This window comes from Theropithecus gelada, chromosome 4 (genome assembly GCF_003255815.1).
Source record: "Theropithecus gelada isolate Dixy chromosome 4, Tgel_1.0, whole genome shotgun sequence".
NCBI lineage: Eukaryota > Metazoa > Chordata > Mammalia > Primates > Cercopithecidae > Theropithecus > Theropithecus gelada.
Window position 1 is genome coordinate 167,604,703 of NC_037671.1, and position 7,023 is coordinate 167,611,725.

The following is a 7,023-nucleotide window of genomic DNA, read 5'->3' on the forward strand; positions in this document are numbered from 1 at the left end:
GTTTTCCAAGTTTAATTCAAGGTTAGATAATGGCATTTGTCTTGTTTTGTTAGGTGACACTTTTACTAAGCAACCTAACTCTTCCAAATGACATAAATTCGTGAGCTTGCATTTTATTACTAAAATGTATAAAAATGCTTATAGATAAGAAAACATTTTAATAAGTATGTTAGAGAAGGAAATCTATATTAAATGAATCATTAAGTCTAGGAAAATACTTTCTTTGGACTTCATAATATTATTATAAATCATTAAATGTACCATTGTATCTACCTGCAATTTTAGTTTAATTTCTTCAACAGAGATCTACTTAGAACTATAAAGATCTATAGTAATATGGTTAATTATAGCTACAGCATTTCTCTATGACTGTGTAGAGTCAATTCATTTTTCAGACTCTCTAATAGTCCATTAAAAATATATACCAGGTTTCCTAATCAACTGATACATCAAAAAATGCAGTAGGAGAGTAATTCTCATATGCAAACAGTGAGTTATCACTTTATTCACTGATATTTCCTTTTATGGTAACCAAACCCACACAAAGTCATTTTTGGCACCCACTGCCAACAAAGGAGCGGAATTCCAAATACAGTTTTGCATTCACCGTTAAAATTTTCTCTAGTGGGTTTTGAGTGCTATGAAAGGAGTAAGATAATTGACTGGATAATAAAACTCAGGGGATATGACTCTGGGTTTCCTGTGGATACTGCTACAGCCCACAGGAGTCCTCCAGTCAATAAAGACAGACATTGTCTGACAGGCTCATCACACTTTTCAGAGGGGGATCATGTAAACAAAGAGATTACCTCTGCATGGCTATTTCGGTGGTAATGGAACTAAAGGAATTGAAGTGAAAGAAAATATTACAGGGAAGAGCTGACATTCTTCTAGAAGTGTGCCCTCTCCTTTGGCCACTCTTCAGAGTCCCACTCAAATAAGTTTGGTACCCAGTTAAATAATGTCCTCAGACAAGCTCCCAAAGGAAAGTCACAGAAACAGCCTCCTGGATGGACCTCCTCAGAGGTCTCTTCAGGATAACGACTGGGTGGGATTGGCAGGAAGACAGGCTTGCTCTGCAGAAGAATAAAGACCTACAGTACCCAAGGTTGTCAATCTGGGATCTTTTGCTTAGAAAAACATTATCTCAGAAAAGACTTTACCTCAGGAAATTAGTCATTACTTGAGTGGTGGCAAAAGTCAAGTGAGCATTAAATAATGACATCCTAAATAATGATGGTATAAAATGACTGGCAGCAAACACAGCTTCTCCACTTCCAACATTAAAAAAATAAAACATTTTTTAAAATGTAAATGGTCACTTGCTCTTTTCTTGAGGATTTGGTGGTATGACACTTATAAACATTTGGTCTTTTCTTGAGGATTTGGTAGTATGACACTTGTAAACAAAATATGTGTCTTATGGTAATAATTAGTGAATGACATTTTAGAAGGGACATCATTGTGTTTGTTATTAAAATGCCATAGATCAATTGTAAAATCTTTAAAAAACGCATGAACACCTCAGGGCATCGTAGTTGTAACACTGATCCCACGAGTCACTTAGACACTTATTGCCCAACCACCGCTCAGAGCACACATGCTCAGAGAGTATGGGATGAGGGAAAAAAGGAACTACCAAGAAAGAAGGCATGACGAGTGCCAGAGTCCAGCTGAATAAAGACTTATTTCCACAGGAGGATTTTTTAAAAGGTGCCTTCCTGAGAGCCAAATTCATTATAAAGGCTTCTTTTAGTAAAAATTCCCATAACAACCTCAGTTCCCTCCAAAATGAGCAAGTTGCCACTATATGGAGAAAACTATATTATATATAATCCTGCCAAGCAATACAGAAAATTTTTGGAGAACAGTAAAAATATTGTGATGATCATCCTCTAATTTGATGTAATTAAAATCTAGTTTGATATTTAAAACCTAATGAGAAACAATCATATTTTTCAATGTGGGCTGCAATGCAGGCATCATTGTATGTATTTGTAGAGTTTGCCTATTTAGTCAAGATATTTATGATTTATTTTGACTACAGCATGCTGCTTTTAATATTTTGTCATACCTTTTAAAATAATTTTTTAAATTGTGATTTCACCTTTCTACTGAGATGTTTTCTCATATAGCAAAAGTTATTAGGATTTACTAAGTAGAGTCTCACATGAAAATAAACTTTGTCAGAAATAAATTCTGTGAAATAAAGCTATTTTAATTATAACAATGATAATTAATTATAATTAAGACTGGTGGGCCGGGCGCGGTGGCTCACACCTGTAATCCCAGCACTTTGGGAGGCCGAGGTCAAGAGATCGAGACCATCCTGGCCAACATGGTGAAACCCTGTCTCTACTAAAAATACAAAAATGAGCCGGGCATGGTATCAGGTGCTTGTAGTCCCAGATACTTGGGAGGCTGAGGCAGGAGAATAACTTGAACCCAGAAGGCAGAGGTTGCAGTGAGCCGAGATTGTGCCTCTGCACTCCAGCCTAGCTAGCGACAGAGCAAGACTCCGTCTCAAAAAAAAAAAAAAAAAAAAAAAAAAAAACTAGTCTACTATGAAAAACAAAATACAACAAAACAACATTTTTCTCTCTAGATGGAAAATATATTGTTTCCTCCCTGATTTGATGACAAAATCAGTTTATATATGAGCCCATGGTCGGCCAAAACAGCTTTTCAAGTTTAATGTAACACGAGAATAAGAATAAATAAATTTTAGTTATTAACCTGTTATCCGCATATCAAAAAACTGCATCACAACCGTCTTTGATTTCCAAGATGCCAACTCTCCTCACAGGAGCTCATGCACAACTTCTGGGAATCTAAAAGATGAACAAGAAGATTTAAAAGATGATGACACCTGTCATGAGTTTAATAAGCATGCTCATTCTTCTTCACCACAGAACCTACCTTCCTTTAGGAAAGAAAATTTGGAACTGGATCTCTCAATAAGCTATTTTCACCCCCACAAGAAAGAATTTCCTTTCTTTTAACATAGTTTAAATCTGTTGAATAAATACTTGTATTTAAAAGGAATTCCCTGTAACAGTGAAATGCTAGAGTTAAAACTTCAAGTATCAGAACTAGAAATTGTGTCATTGTAGTCCATGATACGGTTCTGCCACAAAGCTGAGATTTCCAAAGAACATCTTTTCTTTCTTTTTTTTTTTTTTAAATTATACTTTAAGTTCTAGGGTACATGTGCATAACGTGCAGGTTTGTTACATATGTATACTTGTGCCATGTTGGTGTGCTGTACCCATCAACTTGTCAGCACCCATCAACTCATCATTTACATCAGGTATAACTCCCAATGCAATCCCTCCCCCCTCCCCCTGCCCGTGATAGGCCCCGGTGTGTGATGTTCCCCTTCCCGAGTCCAAGTGATCTCATTGTTCAGTTCCCACCTATGAGTGAGAACATGCGGTGTTTGGTTTTCTGTTCTTGCGATAGTTTGCTGAGAATGATACTGGGTATATACCCAAACGATTATAAATCATGCTGCTATAAAGACACATGCACACATATGTTTATTGCGGCACTATTCACAATAGCAAAGACTTGGAATCAACCCAAATGTCCATCAGTGACAGACTGGATTAAGAAAATGTGGCACATATACACCATGGAATACTATGCAGCCATAAAAAAGGATGAGTTTGTGTCCTTTGTAGGGACATGGATGCAGCCGGAAACCAAAGAACATCTTTAGGTGTATCAGCAACTAAACTTCGCAGGTGAAGTCTTAGATAACCTTGTTGTAAATTTGTTTCTATAGTTTATTTCAGCAATGTTATAGTTTGTGCTAAAATTAAATTCTGAAATAGGAATCCAAACCCAACCAAAGCAAAATTCAGACTTTCCAAAGTCTAGTAAGTAATGAAGAAAGGAACTTTTCATCTATAGAATTAATATTTATTCAAGTATGATCCAAAGAAATGCATGGAAGGTCAAACTACCTAATCCAAATAGATTAATCAATGATCTTAACAGAGTTTATCTCCCAGTGTAAAAGACCTACTTAAAAATATTATTATGATACCCATAATTGTATATTTGTTATTTTTTAAAAAAATTGCTCTTTCTTCCTGACAAGTTATTACAAAACTCTTGTAAGAATAACTAAAGCATTAAACAACAGTTAAAATGTGCTTTCCTGCAGTACCACTTCATGTGAACATTCAAAGTGTTTAAAGGAAGTAGTTTGCTTTAGTTTCCCCCTCATTTCTGCACATCACTGCGGTAGCACTTCAGGACACCCTGTGCACTTGAGACATGAATCATTATAAGCAAGTAGGCCCACTCGGTTCCTCAAAAGACACAAAAGGTGCAAAAATAGCTTCTGCAATTGAAGGAAGAACCACGTCAGTAACCAGATGAATGTGGGTGGTCACATAAGATTCTGGTGCTGCAAAGGGCAAATTATTAAGCAAATGCTAGATTTATTTTCTTTTTTAAACTTTATTCTTCTTGCCTGAAATCAACGGTTTGCTGGTACCCAAAGTGACACCTAACAAGGTCTACTATTCTCAAAATTGAAACTTTCATCAACGCTAAAGAGCATGATTCATTAACATAGAAGGAATAGAGGCGATATCCTAAAAAATACACATTTTCTATAAGATAATTAACTGTAGGTTTAACACACTAAATATCACACTTTTTTAAAAAAATCAAATAAAAGCACTTCAAAAAACACCACAAAAACTATAATCTAGTCTAAAGTAAAGCATGGCATTCCTCAAAAAAAAAAAAAAAGAAAAAAAAAAAAGAAAAAGAAAGAAAGAAAGAAAAAAGAAATCACTGAGTTATTTTGTACTCCAAAAAAATACACCCAAGACATAAATGGGCCAATGTTCTAAAGAGACAGATATTTATAGGGAGCCTTAACTTGCAGTAGTCAGTGACTACCTCTGACTGGTAATCTCACAGTCACCAAATTAAGAGGCAAGAAGGTAAAAGAAGAGCTTAATTTTCAGTAGGCCAGCCAATCTCCCTTCCCCTACAGAAATCATCATTCCTACCAGCAGCATCCACAGGCAAAACAGAGCACGTGAGTGCCCCCCAACAAGCCGTGATGGGACAGCATTCCCAGTTCTGACTCGCTTTTCCAGTCTTACTTTCTAAGATGATGGCTACTGGAAATGGTAAACATTCCTTTCATGACATGTACATGTATTTGAAATTATAGATTACAGATGATTCCCCATTTCACCTGGTAAGAGGATTCGAAAACTGGTTCTGTTGCATCACTCATGACCTTTTAAATGTTTGGGTTTCTCTTGAAGAAGAGAATGGTAATCATGTTATACTTATCTTTACCTTACAGAAAGTTCCAGATAATTAGTGTGATTTTAAAGCAAAGATGCAAATGATATTAACATGAAAGATATTATATCAATTTCGGCATTTCTGCACAAATCATTTTGTTATAAATTGAAATCAGTAATGGCCTCTACAATGGGACTTGGTTATTGTTATTATTGAAATGGAGATATGGAGATGCCATCTCAGAAATTTATTTTTTGCATTAATTTTAAGTGAGTTTTTGTGTCTTTATTTCTCCATCAAAATAAAAGAAAAACCTTTCATCAAACAGCTCTTGAGAATGTATTATGATAACTCATGCTCCTATTCTCAAGAAATCAACAGTTTACATAGTATGTTATTAAAGAAATGGACTAAAGGAGGAAAGATGATTATTTCTTCAACTTTGCTTTTAGGTTGTTAGATTCATAAGAACTTACCAGGTAATGAAACCTTAATATTTAATAAAACAAACAAGTTTTCAGAAATAGTGCTAATGAATCTTGATAAATATCCCAAGGTCATTTAAAATTCCTTCCTAAATATGAGGTAAAAATTATATTTCACTGTACCACGTACAGGATGGTTTTTCTGTCGACTTGCAGGTTGAAAGAGACCCTTGAAAATATTTTCCAATCCTCCATCTCCTATTTGTAATAAACACTTGGAAGATTTGAGTATTACTGTTTCTATCCCAGTGGTTTCTCAGCCTTCCCATTCTTAGAAGAGAAAAAATCCTTGGCATTACTTACTTGTTCTTGGATGCTTATGGGTTATTACTATTAAGCTAAGCAAGAGTCAAGCTACTGATTGATAGATGATAGATAGACATTTAAAAAATATCCATTGTTAGTGGGATTGTCTTTTTCCATTCTCTACTTTTCCAAATTGTTTCAAAACAAGTTATAGTTAATGCTTTAATATGACTCTTACATGAATCTAGCAAGAGGTGAAGGTTTCATTGGCAGAACTCGCAAGCACCTCCCATCACCCTTGTTTTTTCTGAGGTTAAATAAATATACACTATATCACAATTTTAGGAGAAGAGCTGATAAGGTAAACCAGTTACACTTTAGATGAGCATTATTATAATTAAAAACAGTCATTATTGGCTGGGTGTAGTGGCTCACACCTGTAATCCCAGCACTTTGGGAGGATTGCTTAAGACCAGGAGGTTGAGCCCAGTCTGGGCAACATAGCAAGACTCTATCTCTGCAAAAAAAAATTTAGGCAGGTGTGGTGGTGCACATCTGTAGTCCCTGTTACTTGGGAGGCTGAGGTGAGAAGATCATTTGAACCCAGGAGCTTGTGGCTACAGTGAGCTATAACTGCACCAGCCTGGGGGATAGAGTGAGACCCTGTCTCAAAAAAAAAAAAAAAAAATCAAAACAGCAATGAAAATAATTCTTATAAAAATGGAAAAATGGCAAATAGGAACTGGAAACAAGATATGATAGCTTTATTTCTCAGTAAAAAGGAGTGTTTAAGTATTACATGTTTAAAAGAATGAACACTACTCTTCACTAAAGAGACACTTTACTCTTATAGTAGGGAATAGAAAAAATTCAAAAGTAGCGACTACAGATGGGAGAAGAGCACTGAAAGAGACATCAATGTTCAAGATATACTCCACCAATTTCACACGGTTTTTGTAGAAAAACCTCTCTACAAAAAAAAAAAAAAAAAAAAAAAAAAAAAAAAACCAAA

General features: G+C 35.3%; 1 protein-coding gene across 2 annotated transcripts in view; it reads right to left on the reverse strand.

Annotated features, from left to right (window-relative positions):
• HIVEP2 (human immunodeficiency virus type I enhancer binding protein 2) overlaps window positions 1-7,023 on the reverse strand; it is a 196,414-nt gene that overhangs the window by 29,645 nt on the left and 159,746 nt on the right. For both annotated transcript variants that reach the window (XM_025383454.1, XM_025383453.1), the window contains exon 3: window positions 2,737-2,831. The gene's annotated coding sequence lies outside the window, so the exon portion shown is untranslated. The remainder of the gene's footprint in view (window positions 1-2,736; window positions 2,832-7,023) is intronic.